This window comes from Ranitomeya variabilis, chromosome 8, assembly GCF_051348905.1.
Source record: "Ranitomeya variabilis isolate aRanVar5 chromosome 8, aRanVar5.hap1, whole genome shotgun sequence".
Classification (NCBI taxonomy): Eukaryota; Metazoa; Chordata; class Amphibia; order Anura; family Dendrobatidae; genus Ranitomeya; species Ranitomeya variabilis.
In genome coordinates, this window is record NC_135239.1 from 93,486,387 (window position 1) to 93,510,201 (window position 23,815).

The following is a 23,815-nucleotide window of genomic DNA, read 5'->3' on the forward strand; positions in this document are numbered from 1 at the left end:
TGCCTTTTTTTCTTTCCTGAATTCCTTCCCATAGTTTTCTACTAAAAGCTTCTGCCCTAGTAACTCCAAACTTACTAAAAATCTTTCTCAGCCCCTTAGTGGCATCTTCACCACTTCTCTCCTTTATGATAGTATAGATATCTAATTCTTCTGGTTCCGACTTTGTTTGCTTATTCCCCATTTTCTTATCCTGAGCTTTCTTGCCCTAGGTGGCGTTTGGGTATGAGAATACCTCGTTACCTTCTTCCTAAGGAGCTAGGATGTCTTTTCTTGCCCTAGGTGGCGTTTGGGTATGAGAATACCTTGTTACCTTCTTCCTAAGGAGCTAGGATGTTTAAACTGTGTTGATGTAAGAAAATCCTGATTCCTACACCTATAGCAAACAACACAAATGCAACCAGACAGAAAAAGAAAAAGAACATACAACGTATCTTGTCCCAGGCTAATTTATCTGTCCTGGGTTCATACTATCATACACAACGTATTCTTGTCCCAGGCTAATTTATCTGTCCTGGGCTCATACTATCATACACTTATCCGTCACCAGGTTTTTGTCAAAGACAGGATCAGAGATTGAACATAGGCGCGGAGGTCTCCCCGAAAGGACGCAACCACGTTGCCCAGTGGGACAGTCACTTCTTCTGTTTCAACACCCTGCGCGGCTTATAGGGCTATTCCCAACTTCCACACACCTTTTATTCACATTCACTCTCATTCAATGCCGTACTCCGTGAGGTGATCAATTCCTAAATAGTTCAAGAACCCGAGCTATAGGTATCCTCCTCTACTAGAACTACCCGCTAAAGAACACGACACAGAAAATCTTACGGACAGTGCAGGGCAGATATAAGAGATCTAACAGTGTCTGGCCAGGTTTTTGTTCATCTGCCGTCCATTATCCCAGATTCTCTTTTCGTTCGTATTCTGCCGGTGTTCTTGAAGGAATACACAGACCTCGGGTCCCCGTTCAGGCGCCAGGAAATGTCAGGACCACACTCAGTCGGAGCAGCCTTTGGAAGTGGGGAATCACCAGAAATAATACACAAGACAAGTCTTGTATAGTGTATCACTGGGAAGTCTCTGAAGCACGCCCGCCTTCAATGTGCTATCCCTTCTTTATATAGTTGTATCGGTAGGTTCAGTGGTTATACAAGTTTTGCATGTTTAAACAAAGAGACAAAACAGGAAAGAAAGAAAAAAACAGTTTCGTGGGCGGCAGTTTCACAACAAACAGTACAAAGGCAATTCCACAGACAAGAAAAACAGGATTTCATACTATAGCTAAAATGTCCTTGAATGGACAGGTCAATATTTATCACAAATTCTTTTTTGTGGTTCATTGAGGTAACCATTTTTGTTCTGCTCTTCACAAGGTTAATCCATAGAATTGCACTCACCAGATGTAGCTGAGTTGAAACATTAAGGCCATGTGCACACGTTCAGTATTTTTCGTGTTTTTTTCGCGTTTTTTCGCTATAAAAACATGATAAAAACGCGAAAAAAATGCTAACATATGCCTCCTATTATTTACAGTGTATTCCGCATTTCTTGTGCAAATGTTGCATTTTTTTCTGCGAAAAAATCGCATCGCGGAAAAAAAAGCAACATGTTCATTAAAAATGTGGAAATGCGGGGATTCCGCACACCTAGGAGTGCATTGATCTGTATACTTTCCGCACGGGGCTGTGCACAGCATGCGGGAAGTAAGCAGATTATGTGCGGTTGGTACCCAGGGTGGAGGAGAGGAGACTCTCCTCCACGGACTGGGCACCATATAATTGGTAATAAAAAAAGAATTAAAATAAAAAATAGTGATATACTCACCTTCGATGTCTTCCCGCCTCTCAGGTGCATGCTGCCGCTTCAGTTCCTATAGCTGGTGTGCAGTGAAGGATCTGCGATGACGTCGCGGTCCTGTGATTGGTCGCGAGACCGGTCATGTGACCGCTCACGTGACCGCGACGTCATGGAAGGTCCTGCGCACACACACCAGCATCTATAGGAAGGGACGCCGCTGAGGAGATCAGCTGTCTGCAGGTGAGTATAAGCATTTTTTATTTTTTTTTATTATTTTTAGACATTCTATCTTTTACTATAGATGCTGCATAAGCAGCATTTATAGTAAAAAGTTGGTCACACTTGTCAAACAGTATGTTTGACAAGTGTGACCAACTTGTCAGTCAGTTTTCCAAGCAATGCTACAGATCGCTTGGAAAACTTTAGCATTCTGCAAGCTAATTACGCTTGCAGAATGCTAAAAAAACCGCAGAAAAACCCGAAAAAAAACGCAAAAAAAAAATGCGGATTTCTTGCAGAAAATTTCCGGTTTTCTTCAGGAAATTTCTGCAAGAAATCCGGACGTGTGCACATACCCTTAAAGGATTCCCTGCAGCAGATCCATGAATCCAGGAAGGACCAGTCCTTAGATACAGATTGGGATAATTGTGGTAAATTTCTGTGCTGCTGATTTACTAGAATTCCAAAATTATTAATACATGTGGCTTTATTATTCTACGTGTTTCAGAGTTCAAGACTCCTTCATCAGGCTCACCACAGGAACAACACATTTTGATGAATGGGTCACTTTAACATTAGATTTATAACTAACATTAACAATATTGACTGCATTTGTCTACAAAATGTTTGAATTTCACAAAATGTCAAGTATTTGAATGTTGCAAAGAGACATTAACCAGTTACCTCATGAGTGAAAAGGTGCTTAAAATAATTACACAAAAAAGATCAAAGCTCTACATTAATACACATTTTGTAAATTCTATTCATCTCATTCGTTAAATCAAAATGTATCAGTTTATTAAAATAATTTTACTAATGTAACAATTACAGCAAAAAAATTGACAAAACGCATACAATTCATTATTTTTCTTTCACTGAGCCTGGAGCATTGTGGATAGATTATTTTCCAGTCTGTGAATATAGACAAGTCAGATGTGCTCCTCAGTGCTTGAGAGAATTGGGAAAGTAGTGAAAATGACTTTATAACACTGTAAACAACACACAATAAAATGTACAGATATGTCATAGTCTGTTGTTGAGCCCATTATTTTACAATTAATTAGCATCGCTAAACATTTATGTCAATATGGCTATCGTCAAAGAATTGATATAAATAAGGGATTGCAATTCTCTTAATGCACTGTGTTAGGGTTGGCGGATCACGCTAAATATTAAATTATGATGAAGTCCGATAGCAATCCTGGGTCCACTGTGCAGAGATGGAAAACCGCAGCTAGTAAACAATGGCGGAAGCTTGCGGCAAGCGATCTCTAAAACACACGGAGTTAAATGTCACTCTGTGTGAATTGAAACTAATTACCCAACTCTGTTAGCTTCACAGAGGGGTATAGAGGGAAATACAGCTGTCCCTAGAAAGTATGGCACAGCTGGATGCCAAGCTAATGAAAATGGCGCTATGTGAAATCCCATGTTACCTCACAGGTGAACGAAACCCTCTCAGGGGCAATGGAACAGGTAAAGCACACAGTCACAGCATATACACGCACACAAACTCCTCTCCAGAGGTACCGGAATTCTAAAGGCTATACGCCTGCCCTGAATTCACCCAAACTCCTCTCTATGCTCAGGCTATATGCCTGGCCTGAGCATACGCAGACAAGTCCACACTACTGTAATGTTCCACATATGCATATAACATAAATGATCTTAGCATGGCGGTGTGTGCTCCAGAGAACCTTTTATACATCAGACAGGACCTTGCTCGAGGACCAATCCGAAGCTGCCACATCACCTGAGCAGCTGATGACCGACCACCAATGAGAAGTTTCCACCTCACGACCATGCTCAGTAGAGTGATTTCTGGACTTAGCATCTGGAGCGTCTTTTTGCTGCTGCTTATTACTGATTACCATAGCTTTGGTTGGAGAGCCCACAGTAACCAAGTGAACAGCCCTAGTCTGAGCAAGATGCTGAGACTGACTTCTTTGCTGAGCAGCTCCTACTGCGGCTGGAGCAGAATGGGAGACCACAAAGACAGACAAGGCTTGGGATCTACCCCATGCAGTGGGAGAATCCAGGTGACTAACACACTGATTTCTTCATATGGGGTATACAGACTTTTTTAAACTTCGGGATCCAGTTGTGGTCATATAACCTCTGCACCCTCTATAGTTTTGCCTCTGAGTCCTAGAGACTTTGTGCATTCTCATACATCATGTAGGAGTCTGTTAACCTTCTTAACTATATTGCACTTTATTTTGTCAAATACTTTAAAACAAAGTTGATAAAAGAGCAGCATATTTAAAAATAGCTGGTGGTCATTATTTAAGTGTTTCCAATATATTTAGTTTCACATGAATTATTTCAACCAAACTAACATAATTGTCACATCACATTCATATTAAATCATGCAGTGCCCTCTTCAGTCTACCATCTGTAACTTCGAAGTCTCCAAAAATCACTAAGGTTATTGCTGCTGCCCCAAGTAGTTTATAAAGATTTGCAATTTTCTCTATAAATACCCATTGTATAAGAGTAACCATTGCTTTAATTTATATCTCATCAATCAATAGTACATTTCAAAATTAAAAACTTTAGAATATATCTTGTCAGAAAAATACGTTTTTTTCTCCTCCTGGATCGATCATTTATTCTCAAATTCTCATTTCTGTTTTAATATCAGTCTTGAGTGAATACAGATTTCCCCATTACTGAGATAGGGGACGATAGTTGGTGCTCATAGAGTTCTATCGAGAGGGGAAGGAGGAAGGGGGACCTAGATGCAGAGCTCTTCCTTCCTCCTCAGTAATGGCTAAGATTGTCTTAACTAATTACTGATTTACCCATTACTGAGACAGGAGATGACAGTTGGTGCTTGTAAAGTTCAATCGAGAGGGGAGAGAGAAGGGGGATCAAGAAGCAGAGCTCCTCCCTCCTTGCTCCTTGCTCCTTGCCTTCTATCTAGATAGAACCTTATCAGTAGCAGCTCTCATCTTCTATTTCAGTATTGGATAAGATTGTCTTCACACGAATACAGATTTTACCCATGAATTGAGAATTTTGAGACTGAAGGATCAGTCCGGAATGAAAAATAATTTGATTTATCTGCTAAAATATTATACAGTTTCAGATTTTCATGTGTACTATTGATTTATGAAATAAAAATTAAAACAATGGTTACTCTTTAGACTAGTTGTGTTGCCCTTGTAATGACATATTCTAGCTTCTTGGATGTCACTTAAGCCAGGAAATGCATGGGTCTGCGAGACTATTCACCAGAATATAAGTTGAGATTCATTGAGAAGATTATGATAGAAATCTGCCATAAAACACTAGGAAAATCGATTTAGAGTTGTGGAAAAATGTTGCTATTTCTGATGTTTCCAGTCTGGCCAGTGCCACCAGAAAGGGTGAAGCGCGGTTGCAATGAGGGCAGAGCAGGGGCCAGGTAGGAACTGGGGCTGAAATTCAGTCCTGGCATTTGAAATCACACAGGCCCATGTTGTCCCCGTCCCCATGAACCAGATGGGAGATATTACTAATATTACCCTGGATGGAGGAAAGGAAGATTTTCTACAAGACCAATATTTCTAATGATTCACGTGGCATGCTGGGGTAAGTGACGGAATCAGCAACTTTGTGCTCCGTCACAACTCTTAACAGTATGGGCATCTTGAGAACACCGATTCTGTTAACAATGTAGCAGATAAGGCAGCCCATAACCAGATAGTCCCTTGTGGCATTTGACAGAACTGCCAGATGGCCAGTCTGGCCCTGGCAGGGGCAATAGCTCATCTAATTCATGACAAACTGCGGCATGCTTTATAACATAAATCTTGTGGTGAGGCACACGGAGACAGACATCATGTTTCAGACATATTTAAGTGAAAACCGTTAGCTCTACTGAGGTCGGTGCACAAGTAGGTTCCCAAACCATAATCTAGCATTGAATAAAATTGCCTAATTCATTCAGAGATGTGTGCCTCTTAATGAATCAGGAAACTCTTAAGGTACCTTCACACTAAATGACTTTTCAGCGATAACGACAGCGATCCATGACGGTGCAGCATCCTGGATAGCGATATCGTTGTGTTTGACACGCAGCAGCGATCAGGATCCTGCTGTGATATAGCTGGTCGTTGCTGAAAGTTCAGAACTTTATTTGGTCGTCAGATCGGCGTGTATCGTTGTGTTTGACAGCAAAAGCAACGATGCCAGCGATGTTTTACAATGGTAACCAGGGTAAATATCCGGTTACTAAGCGCAGGGCCGCGCTTAGTAACCCGATATTTACCCTGGTTACCATTGTAAAAGTTAAAAAAAACAGTACATAATCACCTTCTGATGTCTGTCACGTCCCCCGGCGTCCGCGCTGCTGCTCAGAGCTTCCTGCACTGAATGTGTCAGTGCCGGCCGGAAAGCAAAGCACAGCGGTGACGTCACCGCTGTGCCCTGCTACTGTCGGCGCTTACACAGTGCAGGGAAGCGGACGCCGGGGGACGCGAATGTAAGTATGTAGTGTTTGTTTTTTTACATTTACACTGGTAACCAGGGTAAACATCGGGTTACTAAGCGCGGCCCTGCGCTTAGTAACCCGATGTTTACCCTGGTTACCCGGGGACTTCGGCATCGTTGGTCGCTGGAGAGCTGTCTGTGTGACAGCTCTCCAGCGACCACACAGCGATGCTGCAGCGATCGGCATCGTTGTCGATGTCGCTGCAGCGTCGCTTAGTGTGAAGGTACCTTAAGTCCTTAGTGCCTAGTTACTCTTAGTGCCTCCTATTACAGGACTGCTGTTGTTTACGCCGGTCTGCCCCTTATACAGGACTGCTGTTGTTTATGCCGGTCTTGATGCATCATAACCACAATGTTCACCCTCATAACTTAATTTCCCACATAATGCTTAAAAGCAAAGTTTACACAAGGACATGTTGGTGTTGAAAAACATTTTTACACTATGTTAATAATTTGTATAGCTAAATAAATTAATCTTTTTTTTAAGGGAAAAAAGTAGCCAAATGTGGCTTATTTGCTCTGCTGGTAGAGTCTTATCTGAGAATAACAACTATGCAAATAAGGAATATGCTAACCTGTTAAGGTTGTGTGACACACAGCCCTGAATACACATGAAAACAGCTGCTGTAGATCCACGAGTCTTCCGACCAGTAAAGAGGAAAAAAAGGAGCCAAATGTGGTTTATCCAAGCTGCTGGTAGGCAATGAAAAGCCAAATTGAAGAATAATAAAGGATTTTTCTTTCCAGGTTTTTTAGTCAACGTGTTTCAAAGTCATTCAAAACTTCTTCCTCAGTACACAAACTGTATATACAGACAGTGGAAGGTGAACATATTTATACACATGGAAACAAAATGGGCACCAAAGAAAAACCTGACATGTCAAAGTTCAATTCTTTATTTTTCTTATTTAAAAGATATTAAGACTAGGGATGAGCGAATATGTTCAGAAAACGATCGAAAAACATAACTTTGGCACAAATATGGCACATTTGGATTGGTGATAGGTAGTGTTGAGCGATACCTTCCGATATCGGAAAGTATCGGTATTGGAAAGTATCGGCCGATACCGGCAAAATATCGGATCTCGCCGATACCGATACCCGATACCAATGCAAGTCAATGGGACGAAAATATCGGAATTAAAATAAACCCTTTCTTTCCTTGTAGGTTCATTCTACATGAAGGAAAACAACTAAGAATAATGTAGGATGTATTGGGGGAGGTGGCGGAGACATTAAAGGCATAGAGGTTTAGCCCAATCAAATAGAATAGCAGGAATTTAAAATTTTTTTTAAGACGTTCGGAGTTACAAAGATATTGACTATGTTAAGATTTTTTTTATTTTGTCAGATATTGATGTTTCACTACTTCCACGCCCTTCACCCTCTTTTTTACTTCTCCCACACTTTCTTCTTCATCATCATCATCAGCATCTTTGACATCAAGTTCTTCTTCACCTTATTCATCTTCTTCATCTTCTACCTATAATTTTTTTTTGTTACATTGTTCACATTCTTTTTATTTAACTCTTATTCTTCTTCATATTCAAGTTCTTCATCATATTCTTATTTGTGACAGGCATTCCCGTAGTTGTTATCTATAAAAGTTTGAAGATTACACCTTCCGTTCTGCCTGTCACAAAAGAGTTACATTTGTCCGCGTTCAGTTTGGCCTGCAGCATCAGGCTTTATCCAGGGGCACCACGAGGAGGAACGGACTCACCCCCATACACTGCTTAGTCTTCTTCTGCTTATAATTTAGATATCTTTTGCTCTGATATTTAGTGTTATGCTTAATGTTCTTCTGCTCTTTGTTCTGCAGCCTCTTGTTCTTCTGCTTCTCGGTCTCCCATGTCGTCGTCGTCTCCAGGGTCGTCGTCATCTCAGTGGTTGTCGTCTCTGGTGTCATCGTCATCTTAGGGGTAGTCTTCCGGGTCATCGTCTTTAGGGTCTTGAACTTGGAAATGTAGCAGAAGGTACAAGAAGGCTGAGAAAATGCCGAGAAACAGCTGATGGAACTGGAACTCGGATGGCTACCCGAAGGTCCAAGAGCCAATGGAAATACCAAGGACCAGCTGACGTTACTGGAACCCGGTTACTAAGCAGGAGGTACCCATGCCTGAAAGCACTACCAAGGACCACCTGACGTTGGTGGAACTCGGATACCCAGAGGGAGGCACCTAAGCCAAAGGCTCTGCCCAGAACCAGCTGACGGTACTGGAACCAGGATGGGGAGCAGAAGGTACAAGAGCAAAAGACACTGCCGAGAACCAGCTGATGGTACTGGAACCCGGATGGGTAGCCGAAGGTCCAAGAGCCAATGGAACTACCGAGGACCAGCTGACGTTACTGGAACCCGGTTACTAAGCAGGAGGTACCCGTGCCTGAAAGCACTACCAAGGACCACCTGACTTTGGTGGAACTCGGATACCCAGAGGGAGGCACCTAAGCCAAAGGCTCTGCCCGGAACCAGCTGACGGTACTGGAACCAGGATGGGGAGCAGAAGGTACAAGAGCAAAAGACACTGCTGAGAACCAGCTGACGGTACAGGAACCCGGATGGGTAGCCGAAGGTACAAGAGCCAAAGGAACTACCGAGGACCAGCTGACGTTACTGGAACCCGGTTACTAAGCAGGAGGTACCCGTGCCTGAAAGCACTACCAAGGACCACCTGACATTGGTGGAACTCGGATACCCAGAGGGAGGCACCTAAGCCAAAGGCTCTGCCTGGAACCAGCTGACGGTACTGGAACCAGGATGGGGACCTATTCAAGCTTGTCTTCTTAGAGCCCCAACTAGTGGGGTTGGAGCAAAGGGTCAGCAGGGGGAGCAGAGTGTAGGCCGAAGCCTGCACTGGAGGCATTTGGAGGTCTGTTGTGTCTGCGTGGCATTTGCAGGACACGATGCCGGCTACACAGCAGGGGAACAGCTGGCGTTGTTGAACCCCACTGACACATTGGCGGGTGTTTTTCTCTGTGCAGCTAGCACTTCCGGGCGCCAACTGGCGGTGTTAGAGCCCAGGGTCAGCAGGAGGAGAGGGAGCAGAGTGTAGGATGAAGCCTGCACTGGCGGCAGCTTTGTGTCTGCGTGGCGTTTGCAGGACACGTTGCCGGCTACACAGCAGGGGAACAGCTGGCGTTGCTGAACCCCACTGACACATTGGCGGGTGTTTTTCTCTGTGCAGCCAGCACTTCCGGGCCCCAACTGGCGGTGTTAGAGCCCAGGGACAGCAGGAGGAGAGGGAGCAGAGTGTAGGCCGAAGCCTAATTGAACCAATTTTAAAGGTAACCTTTAACCCCCCCTCAGGTGTTTCAAACTAGAAGAGCCACACCTTGTGCAGCTGTAATGCTGCACAAGTCAAAGGCTGCTCTTTAAGTTTTGAATCTTGCAGACGCTGAATGAAACACGTATAACATTTAGCCCCTTATACAGTCAAACTGTCTTGGAGGCGTGACTTTCCTTCTTAATGAGACGCAGCACAGCTGTCCAAAATCCCACCTTGGTGCTGGGCGCAGTCTCCTGAGCGTCGTTATTAGCTGTACAGGAGTCTGCGCTGTTGTGTTATCCCTTGGCCATGTGCTGTTAGTGCTGCCCGTCTTCTGACATCATTTCATATCGGCTGGTGCGGTTCGCGATGCCCATGAATCCCAGCCCCACAGTGTCTTTTCATTAATTCACACTGCGGGGCAGGGATTCATGGCCTTGCGCAGTCAATATGTTCGCCTCTCACTCGTGTCCTCACACCTGCTACAGACTGTGCAGCGTCAGCTGATCCCTTATCGAATGCCACGGCCATGAAGCCGTACAGTCTGAAGAAGGCGGAAGGAGATGAGTGACAGGCGAAGATATGCACTGCTCATGCCCGTCAATCACACCCTCGCAGTCAAAATAAATAAGACACCGAGGGGCGTTGTTTCGGGCAGGGCGGCCGCAGAGGCGCAGCCAGCCAAACAATGATGTCAGAAGACGGGCAGCGCTACCAAGGGGGTTGCAGCGTGTCATTACAAAGGAAAGTCACACCTCAGGGACGGTTTAATGGTCTCAGGGGACACATTTTAGACGTGTTGCGTTCGGCGTGTGCAAGGAGAGTAACTTAATGAGCCACCTTGTACAAATGCAGCATTACTGCAGTACAAGGTGGCTGTTATTCATGCCAACGCCTGGGGTGGGGGACAGGTTCCCTTCAATTTCAGTTCTTGTGTCTGCGTGGCATTTGCAGGACACGATGCCAGCTACACAGCAGGGGAACAGCTGGCATTGCTGAACCCCACTGACACATTGGCGGGTGTTTTTCTCTGTGCAGCTAGCACTTCCGGGCGCCAACTGGCGGTGTTAGAGCCCAGGGACAGCAGGAGGAGAGGGAGCAGAGTGTAGGCCGAACCCTGCACTGGCGGCAGCTTTGTGTCTGCATGGCGTTTGCAGGAGACGTTGCCGGCTACACAGCAGGGGAACAGCTGGCGTTGCTGAACCCCACTGACACATTGGCGGGTGTTTTTCTCTGTGCAGCTAGCACTTCCGGGCGCCAACTGGCAGTGTTAGAGCCCAGGGACAGCAGGAGGAGAGTGAGCAGAGTGTAGGCCGAAGCCTGCACTGGCGGCAGCTTTGTGTCTGCATGGCGTTTGCAGGACACATTGCCGGCTACACAGCAGGGGAACAGCTGGCGTTGCTGAACCCCACTGACACATTGGCGGGTGTTTTTCTCGGTGCAGCTAGCACTTCCGGGTGCCAACTGGCGGTGTTAGAGCCCAGGGTCAGCAGGAGGAGAGGGAGCAGAGTGTAGGCCAAAGCCTGCACTGGCGGCAGCTTTGTGTCTGCGTGGCGTTTGCAGGACACGTTGCCGGCTACACAGCAGGGGCACAGCTGGCGTTGCTGAACCCCACTGACACATTGGCGAGGTGTTTGGCTCTGTGCAGCCAGCACTTCTGGGCGCCAACTGGCGGTGTTAGAGCCCAGGGACAGCAGGAGGAGATGGAGCAGAGTGTAGGCCGAACCCTAATTGAACCAATTTTAAAGGTAACCTTTAACCCCCCCTCAGGTGTTTCAAACTAGAAGAGCCACACCTTGTGCAGCTGTAATGCTGCACAAGTCAAAGGTTGCTCTTTAAGTTTTGAATCTTGCAGACGCTGAATGAAACACGTACAACATTTAGCCCCTTATACAATCAAACTGTCTTGGAGGCGTGACTTTCCTTTTTAATGAGACGCAGCACAGCTGTCAAAAATCCCACCTTGGTGCTGGGCGCAGTCTCCTGAGCGTCGTTATTAGCTGTACAGGAGTCTGAGCTGTTGTGTTATCCCTTGGCCATGCGCTGTTAGTGCTGCCCGTCTTCTGACATCATTTCATGTCGGCTGGTGCGTTTCGCAATGCCCATGAATCTGAGCCCCGCAGTGCCTTTTCATTAATTCACACTGCGGGGCAGGGATTCATGGCCTTGCGCAGTCAATATGTTCACCTCTCACTCGTGTCCTTACACCTGCTACAGACTGTGCGGCATCAGCTGATCCCTTATCGCATGCCACGGCCATGAAGCCGTACAGTCTGAAGAAGGCGGAAGGAGATGAGTGACAGGCAAAGATATGCACTGCTCATGCCCGTCAATCACACCCTCGCAGTCAAAATAAATAAGACACCGAGGGTCATTGTGTCGGGCAGGTTGGCCGCAGAGGCGCAGCCAGCCAAACAATGATGTCAGAAGACGGGCAGCGCTACTATGGGGGTTGCAGCGTGTCATTACAAAGGAAAGTCACACCTCAGGGACGGTTTCATGGTCTCAGGAGACACATTTTATACGTGTTGAGTTCGACGTGTGCAAGGACAATAACTGAATGAGCCACCTTGTACAAATGCAGCATTACTGCTGTACAAGGTGGCTGTTATACATACAAATGCCTGGGGGGGGCAGGTTCCCTTCAATTTCAGTTCTTGTGTCTGCGTGGCTTTTGCAGGACACGTTGCCGGCTACACAGCAGGGGAACAGCTGGCGTTGCTGAACCCCACTGACACATTGGCGGGTGTTTTTCTCTGTGCAGCTAGCACTTCCGGGCGCCAACTGGGGGTGTTAGAGCCCAGGGTCAGCAGGAGGAGAGGGAGCAGAGTGTAGGCCGAAGCCTGCACTGGCGGCAGCTTTGTGTCTGCGTGGCGTTTGCAGGACACGTTGCCGGCTACACAGCAGGGGCACAGCTGGCATTGCTGAACCCCACTGACACATTGGCGGGTGTTTTTCTCTGTGCAGCCAGCACTTCCGGGTGCCAACTGGCGGTGTTAGAGCCCGGGGTCAGCAGGAGGAAAGGGAGCAGAGTGTAGGCCGAAGCCTAATTGAACCAATTTTAAAGGTAACCTTTAACCCCCCCTCTGGTGTTACAAACTAGAAGAGCCACAGCTTGGGCAGCAGTAATGCTGCACAAGTCAAAGGTTGCTCTTTTAATTTTGCTCCTTGCACATGCTGAAAGAAACACGTATAACATTTAGCCCCTTATACAGTCAAACTGTCTTGGAGGTGGGAGTTTCCTTCTTAATGAGACGCAGCAGAGCTGTCAAAAATCCCACCTTGGTGCTGGGCGCAGCCTCCTGAGCGTCGTTATTTGCTGGACAGGAGTCTGCGCTTTCATGTTATCCCTTGGCCTTGCGCTGTTAGCGCTGCCCGTCTTCTGACATCATTTAATGTCGGCCGGTGCATTTCGCGATGCCCATGAATCCCAGCCCGGCAGTGACTTCTCATTTATTCACACTGCGGGGCTGGGATTCATGGCCTTGCGCAGTACATATGTTCGCCTCTCACACTCGTGTCCTTACACCTGCTTCAGACTGTGCGGCGTCAGCTGATCCCTTATCGCATGCCACGGCCATGAAGCCGTACAGTCTGAAAAAGGCGGAAGGAGATGAGTGACAGCCAGGCGAATATATGCACTGCTCATGCCCATCAATCACACCCTTGCAGTCAAAATAAACAAGACACCGAGGGGCGTTGTGTCGGGCAGGGCGGCCGCAGAGGCGCAGCCAGCCAACCAATGATGTCAGAAGACGGGCAGCGCTACCAAGGGGGTTGCTGCGTGTCATTACAAAGGAAAGTTACACCTCAGGGACGGTTTCATGGTCTCAGGAGACACATTTTATACGTGTTGAGTTCGGCGTGTGCAAGGAGAGTAACTTAATGAGCCACCTTGTACAAATGCAGCATTACTTCTGTACAAGGTGGCTGTTATACATACAAATGCCTGGGGGGGGCAGGTTCCCTTCAATTTCAGTTCTTGTGTCTGCGTGGCTTTTGCAGGACACGTTGCCGGCTACACAGCAGGGGAACAGCTGGCGTTGCTGAACCCCACTGACACATTGGCGGGTGTTTTTCTCTGTGCAGCTAGCACTTCCGGGCAGCATCTGGCAGTGTTAGAGCCCAGGGTCAGCAGGAGGAGCAGAGGGAGCAGAGTGTAGGCCGAAGCCTGCACTGGCGGCAGCTTTGTGTCTGCGTGGCTTTTGCAGGACACGTTGCCGGCTACACAGCAAGGGAACAGCTGGCGTTACTGAACCCCAATAACAGAGGAGGGACTGTTGACTGTGCAGACAGCACTTCCGGGCAGCAACTAGTGGTGTTGAAGCCCAGGGACAGCAGGAGGAGCAGGCTGGAGGTATTGCCGCAACACAGCAGGGGAGCAGCTGGAGTTACTGAACCCCAATAACAGAGGAGGGACTGTTGACTGTGCAGACAGCACTTCCGGGCAGCAACTAGCGGTGTTGAAGCCCAGGGACAGCAGGAGGAGCAGATTTGTTTTGCCAGATACACAGCTGGGAATCAGCTGACGTTACTGAAACCCAATAACACGGCAGCAAGTGTTAACTGTGCAGCCAGCACTTCCAGGCACCAACTGGCGGTGTTAGTGCCCAGGGACAGCAGGAGGAGCAGAGGAACAGAGTGTAGGCCAAAGCCTAATTGTAGCAAGTCGAAAGGGAAACTTTAACCCCCCAAGGCGTTTGTAGCTGAAAGAGCCAGCTTGTGCAGCACAAACTATGCAAAAGGAAAAGGTGGCTTTTTAATTATGCTCCTTGCAAAAACAGAACTAAACACTTATAAAATGTGTCCCCTGATACCGTGAGACCGTCCCGGAGGTCGGACTTTCCTTCCTAATGGGACGCAGAACAGCCGTCATTCCTACCCCCTTGGTGGCGTGCGCTGCCTCCTCAGCGTTGTTTGAATCTGTCCCGGAGCCTGCGCTGTTATGTTATCCCTTGGCCAGGCACACTTAGGGCTGCCCGTCTTCTGACATCATTTAGGTGTCAGGCTGGCAGCGCCCATGCAGCCATGCTGACCGAGATCCCACCTCGCAGTGTCGTCTAATGTAATCCCACTGCGGGCCTGGGATCCATGGGCATGCGCAGTGCATATCCTCGCCTCTCACTCCCCTCCCTCCGGCTTCTTCAGACTGTGCGGCATCATGGCCGTGGCATGCTATTAGGGATCAGCTGACAGTGCAGAGTCTGAAGAAGGTGGAGGGAGATGAGTGAGAGCCTGAGGTGAAGATATGCACTGCGCATGCCCATGGATCCCAAACCTGCATTGTGATTAAATCAGAAGACACTGCGAGGCGGGATCTCGGCCAGCGTGGCCGCACATCCGCAGTCAGCCTGACACCAAATGATGTCAGAAGACGGGTAGCGCTAGGTGTGCATGGCCAAGGGACAACATAACAGCGCAGGCTCCGTTACAGATTCAAACAACGCTGAGGAGGTGGCGCATGCCACCAAAGGGGTAGAAATGACGGCTCTGCTGTGTCACATTACGATGGAAAGTCCAACCTCCGTGACGGTTTTACGGTATCAGTGGACACATTTTAGAATTGTTAAGTTCTGCGTGTGCAAGGAGCTAAACTCAAAGAGCTACCTTTTCCTTGTGCAGCATTACTGCTGCACAAGGTGGCTCTTTCAGTAACAAACACCCGGGGGGGAGCAGGTTCCCTTAAATTTTTGTTGTGCCAGCGTGGCGGTCGCATGACACGTTGCCGGATACACAGCAGGGGAGCAGCAGGCAGCAACCAGCTGTGTTGGAGCCCAGGGACAGCAGGAGGATCAGAGTGTAGGCCGAAGCCTGCACTGGAGGCATGTAAATGTCTGTTAGTGTGCCAGAGTGGCGGTGGCATGACACGTTGCCGGATACACAGCAGGGGAGCAGCAGGCGTTACTGAACCCCACTAACACATTTACGAGGTGTTTGGCTCTGTGCAAACAGCACTTCCGGGCAGCAACCAGCAGTGTTGGAGCCCAGGGACAGCAGGAGGAGCAGATAGGAGGTATTGCAGCACACACAGCAGGGGAGCAGCTGACATTACTGAACCCCAATAACAGAGGAGCGACTGTTGACTGTGCGGACAGCACTTCCAGGCACCAACTAGCGGTGTTAGAGCCCAGGGACAGCAGGAGGAGCAGAGGAACACCATTTAGGCCGAAGCCTGATTATAGCAAGTCGAAAGGGAAACTTTAACCCCCCCAAAAGGCGTTTGTAGCTGAAAGAGGCAGCTTTTGCATCACAAAGGATGCCAAAGGAAAAGGTGGCTCTTTTCATTATGCTCCTTGCAAACACAGAACTAAACACTTATAAAATGTGTCCCCTCACACCGTTAAACCGTCCCGGAGGTGGGACTTTCCTTTGTAATGTGACGCAGCACACCTGTCATTCCTACCCCCTTAGCGCCGTGCGCCGCCTCCTCCGCGTTGTTTAATTCTGTCCCGGAGCCAGCGCTGTTATGTTATCCCTTGGCCAGGCACACTTAGCGCTGCCCATCTTCTGACATCATTTGGTGTCAGGCTGGCTGCGCCTGTGCAGCCGCGCTGGCCTAGATCCTGCCTCGCAGTGTCGTCTAATGTAATCCCACCGCGGGCCTGGGATCCGTGGCCATGCACAGTGCATATCCTCGCCTCTCACTCCCCTCCCTCTGGCTTCTTCAGACTGTGCGGTGTCACGGCCGTGGCATGCTATTAGGGATCAGCTGACGGCGCACAGTCTGAAGAAGGTGGAGGGAGATGAGTGACAGCAGCCTGAGATGAAGATATGCACTGCGCATGCCCATGGATCCTTGGCCCGCAGTGTGATTAAATCAGAAGACACTGTGAGGCGGGATCTCGGCCAGCGCGGACGCACAGGCGCAGCCAGCCTGACACCAAATGATGTCAGAAGAGGGGCAGCGCAAAGTGTGCCTGGCCAAGGGATAACATAACAGCGCTGGCCTTGGGACAGAATTAAACAACGCGGAGGAGGCGGCACACGGCGCTAAGGGGGTAGGAATGACGGGTGTGCTGCGTCACATTACAAAGGAAAGTCCCACCTCCGGGATGGTTTTACGGTATCAGTGGACACACTTTAAAAGTGTTAAGTTATGCATGTGCAAGGAGCTAAACAAAAATAGTTACCTTTTCCTTGTGCAGCATTACTGCTGCACAAGGTGGCTGTTTCAGTAACAAACGCCTGGGGGGGACAGGTTCCCTTACATTTCAGTTGTTGTGTCAGCATGGCGGTCGCAGGACACATTGCCGGCTACACAGCTGGGGATCAGCTGACGTTACTGACACCCAATAACACTGGGTCGTATATTTTGACTGTGCAGACGGCACTTCTGAGCCTCAACTGGCGGTGTTGGAGCCCAGGAATTACAGTTCAGGTGGTAGAAAGATGAACACAACAGGAGACCTGGATACTGTAGACAGTCACCCAATTATTTAATCAGGAAGAGGAGTGGCAAATTCCTGCGAGATCCAGGCCTGGTTCATTTTCAGGAAAGTAAGCCGGTCAACGTTATCGGAGTATAGTCGCATGCGACGGTCTGTTAGTACACCATCTGCAGCACTAAAGACGCGTTCCGATAATACACTAGCCGCAGGGCAAGCCAGCACCTCCAATGCATACTGGCTTAGCTCTGGCCATGTATCCAGCTTAGAGACCCAAAACTTGAAAGGGGAAGAGCCGTCTGGGAGTACAGCAAGAGGGCAAGACATGTAGTCTGTCACCATCTGACGGAACCGTTTCCTCCTGCTGACTGGAGGCGCCTGTGATGGTGTAGACATTTGTGGCGGGCACACAAAACTGTGCCACAGTTGGGCCATATTGGTCTTGCCTTGGGCAGAGGCACTACTTCTGCTCCCTCTTTGTGCAGAGCCGCCTCCACTGCCTGGACGCACTGAGCTGCTTTTTTAAAGCACTAGGAGCACTTCTCTCAGTTGGACTGGAGAAGATGATGGAATTCACCAGTGTGTCTTGGTACTCCCGCATTTTACGCTCCCGGTTCAACGGTGTGATGAGGCTTTGTACGTTGTCCCGGTAGCGAGGATCGAGGAGGGTGAACACCCAATAATCAGACATGTTGAGAATGTGGGCGATGCGGCGGTCGTTTCTCAGGCACTGCAGCATGTAATCAACCATGTGCTGCAGACTGCCAACTGGCCAAGAAACACTGTCCCCTGCTTGAGGCGTGATCTCTGCCCGCTCGTCATCACCCCACCCTCATTGTACACACTGACTACTGGACAATTGTGTAACTCCCTCCTCTGGACCCATGTCTTCCTCCTCCATTGACTCCTCCTCATCCTCCTCACAAAGTGTCCCCTGCCTACGCGTTTGTGAGGAACCACGTGGCGCTGACTGTTGTGAATTCTGTTTGTGGGCTCCCCCGGTGGTGTTTTATGGTAGTGCCACTTATTTGCCTTCTTCTATCCTTGATCACCTGTTGACACCCATTAGGGGAGTTTCCTATTTAAGGCTGCTTGGCTGCTGGTCTGATGCCGGCCAACAATGTATCAGTAGCATTCTGTTGCATTCTCCTGCCTCAAGATCCTGTTCAGCTAAGTTGAATTTTGTTTCTAGTTTATGCTATTTTTGTCCAGCTATTTGCAATGTGACTCTTTGTAGCTGGAAGCTCTCGTGGACTGAAATTGCCACTCCAGTGGCATGAGTTGTCACTGGAGTTTTAAAGTAATTTCAGGATGGTGTTTTTGAGTAGTGTTTTGAAGTTGACCGTGAAGTGACTCTTTCCTGTACTTCTGCTATCTAGTAAGCGGACCTCTCTGTGCTAAATCTGCTGTTCATCCTACGTATGTCTTTTCCTCTTGACTCACCGTCAATATCTGTGGGGGGCTGCTATCTCCTTTTGGGGTTCATCTCTGGAGGTAAGGCAGGCCTGTAGATTCCTCTGATAGGGGTAGTTAGATCTCCGGCTGGCGCGTGGTGTCTAGGGCATCGTAGGAAACACTCCCCGGCTACTTCCAGTGTCGTGTCAGGTTCAGGTCACGGTCACTTTAGTTCCCATCACCCGAGAGCTAGTCCGTTGTTATTTTGATTTCCCTGCCATTGGGAAAATCATAACAGTTTGGCCGGCCCACATGTGTTAAAACTATGCACTAAAGCAGGAAAGGATATGAAAAGGTTTTTTTTTCCTTCTGTGTTTGGAAAGTGCACCTTAGTGCTTATTTGTACTCCTTGCTTAAACTGCAGTCTTCAGCCTTTTTTTTTTTTCCTCTCCTCTTAATCTCTGAATGGCTTTGGTTACACCTGTTTGAATCATGGATCCACAGAGTTTGGTTGCAGGTCTGAATAACCTGGCTACAAAGGTCCAGAACTTACAAGATTTTGTTATACGTGCTCCAATGTCTGAACCTAAGATCCCTATGCCTGAATTTTTTACCGGAGACAGATCCCGTTTTTTGAATTTCAGAGAGAATTGTAAATTGTTTTTGTCTCTGAAATCTCACTCTGCTGGTGATCCTGCGCAACAGGTTAAAATTGTTATTTCTCTATTGCGGGGTGACCCACAAAGTTGGGCATTTGCATTGTCGCCAGGGGATCCTGCGTTATTAAATGTAGATGCGTTTTTTCTGGCTTTGGGGTTGCTTTATGAAGAACCTAATTTAGAGATTTTGGCTGAGAAAGCCTTGATAGCTCTTTCCCAAGGGCAAGATGAAGCTGAGATATACTGCCAAAAATTTCGTAAATGGTCGGTGCTTACTAAATGGAATGAGTGCGCTCTAGCAGCTAATTTCAGAGAAGGTCTCTCTGATGCCGTGAAGGATGTCATGGTGGGGTTCCCTGTGCCTACAGGTCTGAATGATGCCATGAAATTGGCTATCCAGATTGATCGGCGTTTACGGGAGAGCAAATCTGTGCACCATATGGCGGTATCTTCTGAGCAAAAATCTGTGCACCATATGGCGGTATCTTTTGAGCAAAAACCTGTGCACCATATGGCGGTATCTTCTGAGCAAAAACCTGTGCACCATATGGCGGTATCTTCTGAGCAAAAACCTGTGCATCATTTGGCGGTGACCTCTGAAAAGGCACCAGAGCATATGCAATGCGATAGTGTATTGTCTAGAGGCGAACGACAGAATTACAGGCGCAAAAATGGGTTGTGCTTCTATTGTGGAGATCCAGCTCATGTTATATCAGCATGCTCTAAACGCATAAAGAAGGTTGATAAAAAGGTTGATAAATCTTTTTCTATGGGTACCTTGCAGTCTAAATTTCTTTTGTCCGTAACATTGATTTGTACTTTATCATCTGTTACTGTGGATGCTTATGTGGATTCTGGCGCCGCTCTGAGTCTCATGGATTGGTCCTTTGCCAAGCGTTGTGGGTTTGATTTAGAGCCTCTGGAGGTTTCTATTCCCTTAAAGGGTATTGATTCTACACATTTGGCTAGCAATAAACCACAATATTGGACACAAGTGACTATGCATCTTTCCCCAGACCATCAGGAGATTATTCGTTTCCTTGTGTTATATAATCTACATGACGTATTAGTACTTGGATTACCATGGTTACAAATTCATAATCCAGTCTTGGACTGGAGATCAATGTCTGTGCTGAGCTGGGGATGTCAGGGGATTCATGGGGATGCACCTTTGGTTCCCATTTCTTCATCTACTCCCTCTGAGATCCCAGCATTTCTGTCAGATTTTTATGATGTCTTTCAGGAGCCTAAAACTGATTCTCTCCCCCCTCACAGAGAGTGTGACTGCGCTATTGAGTTGATTCCCGGTAGTAAATTTCCTAAGGGTCGCTTGTTTAATTTGTCTGTACCTGAACATACTGCTATGCGGGAGTATATCAGAGAATCTTTGGAAAAGGGTCATATTCGCCCCTCTTTGTCTCCACTGGGGGCAGGGTTTTTCTTTGTGGGTAAAAAGGATGGTTCATTGAGACCTTGTATCGACTATCGACTTCTGAATAAGATTACAGTTAAATACCAGTACCCGTTACCTTTACTGACTGATCTTTTTGCTCGCATAAAGGGGGCGAAGTGGTTCACTAAGATCGATCTACGTGGTGCGTATAATTTGGTGCGGATTAAGCAGGGGGATGAGTGGAAGACCGCATTTAATACGCCTGAAGGCCATTTTGAGTATTTGGTAATGCCTTTCGGTCTCGCGAATGCCCCTTCCGTTTTTCAGTCCTTTATGCACGATATTTTCCGTGAATATCTGGATAAATTTATGATTGTGTATTTGGATGATATTTTGATTTTTTCGGAGGACTGGGAATCTCATGTTCAACAGGTCAGGAGAGTTTTTCAGGTTTTACGAGCTAATTCTCTATTTGTGAAGGGCTCAAAGTGTATTTTTGGGGTTCAGAGAATTTCCTTTTTGGGATATATTTTTTCCCCTTCATCTATGGAGATGGACCCTGTTAAGGTTCAGGCTATTTGTGATTGGGTACAACCTACTTCTCTAAAGAGTCTTCAGAAATTCTTGGGATTTGCTAATTTCTATCGCCGATTCATAGCGGGTTTTTCTGCCATTGCTAAACCTTTGACTGATTTGACCAAGAAGGGTGCTGATGTTGCTAATTGGTCCTCTGCGGCTGTGGAGGCCTTTCGGGAGCTTAAGCGCCGCTTTTCTTCTGCTCCTGTGTTGCGCCAGCCTGATGTTTCGCTCCCGTTCCAGGTTGAAGTAGATGCTTCCGAGATCGGAGCAGGTGCAGTTTTGTCGCAGAAAGGTCCTGACTGCTCAGTGATGAGACCATGTGCGTTTTTCTCTCGAAAGTTTTCGCCCGCTGAGCGAAATTATGATGTTGGAAATCGGGAGCTCTTGGCCATGAAGTGGGCATTTGAGGAGTGGCGTCATTGGCTTGAGGGTGCTAGACACCAGGTGGTGGTCTTGACTGACCACAAAAATGTAATTTATCTTGAGTCAGCCAGGCGTCTGAATCCTAGACAGGCGCGCTGGTCGTTGTTTTTCTCTCGATTTAACTTTGTGGTTTCATATCTGCCTGGGTCTAAGAATGTGAGGGCGGATGCCCTCTCTAGGAGTTTTGAGCCTGACTCGCCTGGTGAGTCCGAACCTACTGGCATCCTGAAGGATGGGGTGATATTGTCAGCTGTCTCCCCAGACCTGCGGCGCTCTTTGCAGGAGTTTCAGGTGGATAGGCCTGATCGCTGTCCGCCTGGTAGACTGTTTGTCCCTGATGACTGGACCAGTAGAGTTATTTCGGAGGTTCACTCTTCCGCGTTGGCAGGTCATCCTGGAATTTTTGGCACCAGGGATCTGGTGTCTAGGTCCTTCTGGTGGCCTTCCTTGTCTCGAGATGTACGTATTTTTGTGCAGTCTTGTGATGTTTGTGCTCGGGCTAAGCCCTGCTGTTCCCGGGCCAGCGGGTTGTTGTTGCCCTTGCCTATTCCTAAGAGGCCTTGGACGCACATCTCTATGGACTTTATTTCTGACCTTCCTGTTTCTCGTAGGATGTCCGTCATCTGGGTGGTGTGTGACCGTTTTTCCAAGATGGTTCACTTGGTACCTTTGCCCAAATTGCCCTCCTCCTCTGAGCTGGTCCCTCTATTTTTTCAGAATGTTGTGCGTTTGCATGGTATTCCTGAGAATATAGTGTCTGACAGGGGTACTCAGTTTGTGTCTAGATTTTGGCGGGCGTTCTGTGCCAGGATGGGCATCGACTTGTCTTTTTCGTCTGCATTCCATCCTCAGACTAATGGCCAGACTGAGCGTACTAATCAGACCTTGGAGACTTACTTGAGGTGTTTTGTGTCCACTGATCAGGACGATTGGCTTGATTTTTTGCCATTGGCAGAGTTTGCCCTTAACAATCGGGCCAGTTCTGCCACTTTGGTTTCTCCATTTTTTTGTAATTCAGGGTTTCACCCTCGCTTTTCGTCCGGTCAATTGGAGTCTTCGGATTGTCCTGGAGTAGATGCTGTGGTTGATAGAATGCATCAGATTTGGGGACAGGTTGTGGACAATCTGAAGTTGTCCCAGGAGAAGACTCAACAGTTCACTAATCGTCATCGGCGTGTCGGTCCTCGTCTTTGTGTTGGGGACCTGGTTTGGTTGTCTTCTCGATTTGTTCCTATGAAGGTCTCGTCTCCTAAGTTTAAGCCTCGGTTTATCGGCCCTTATAGGATTCTGGAGGTTCTCAATCCTGTGTCCTTTCGTTTGGACCTCCCAGCATCTTTTACTATTCATAATGTTTTTCATCGGTCATTGTTGCGGAGGTATGAGGTGCCGGTTGTTCCGTCTGCTGATCCTCCTGCTCCTGTGCTGGTTGAGGGTGAGTTGGAGTATGTGGTGGAAAAGATCTTGGACTCCCGTGTTTCCAGACGGAAACTTCAGTATCTGGTTAAGTGGAAAGGCTATGGTCAGGAGGATAATTCTTGGGTGACAGCATCTGATGTTCATGCTCCTGATTTGGTTCGTGCATTTCATAGTGCTCATCCAGATCGCCCTGGTGGTTCTGATGAGGGTTCGGTGCCCCCTCCTTAAGGGGGGGGTACTGTTGTGAATTCTGTTTGTGGGCTCCCCCGGTGGTGTTTTATGGTAGTGCCACTTATTTGCCTTCTTCTATCCTTGATCACCTGTTGACACCCATTAGGGGAGTTTCCTATTTAAGGCTGCTTGGCTGCTGGTCTGATGCCGGCCAACAATGTATCAGTAGCATTCTGTTGCATTCTCCTGCCTCAAGATCCTGTTCAGCTAAGTTGAATTTTGTTTCTAGTTAATGCTATTTTTGTCCAGCTATTTGCAATGTGACTCTTTGTAGCTGGAAGCTCTCGTGGACTGAAATTGCCACTCCAGTGGCATGAGTTGTCACTGGAGTTTTAAAGTAATTTCAGGATGGTGTTTTTGAGTAGTGTTTTGAAGTTGACCGTGAAGTGACTCTTTCCTGTACTTCTGCTATCTAGTAAGCGGACCTCTCTGTGCTAAATCTGCTGTTCATCCTACGTATGTCTTTTCCTCTTGACTCACCGTCAATATCTGTGGGGGGCTGCTATCTCCTTTTGGGGTTCATCTCTGGAGGTAAGGCAGGCCTGTAGATTCCTCTGATAGGGGTAGTTAGATCTC

The 23,815-nt window shown here is 47.6% G+C and overlaps 1 protein-coding gene across 2 annotated transcripts in view; it reads left to right on the top strand.

Annotated features, from left to right (window-relative positions):
• The window catches only part of KCNT2 (potassium sodium-activated channel subfamily T member 2), a 1,359,842-nt gene that overhangs the window by 606,788 nt on the left and 729,239 nt on the right, over nt 1-23,815 (top strand). The window lies entirely within an intron of this gene.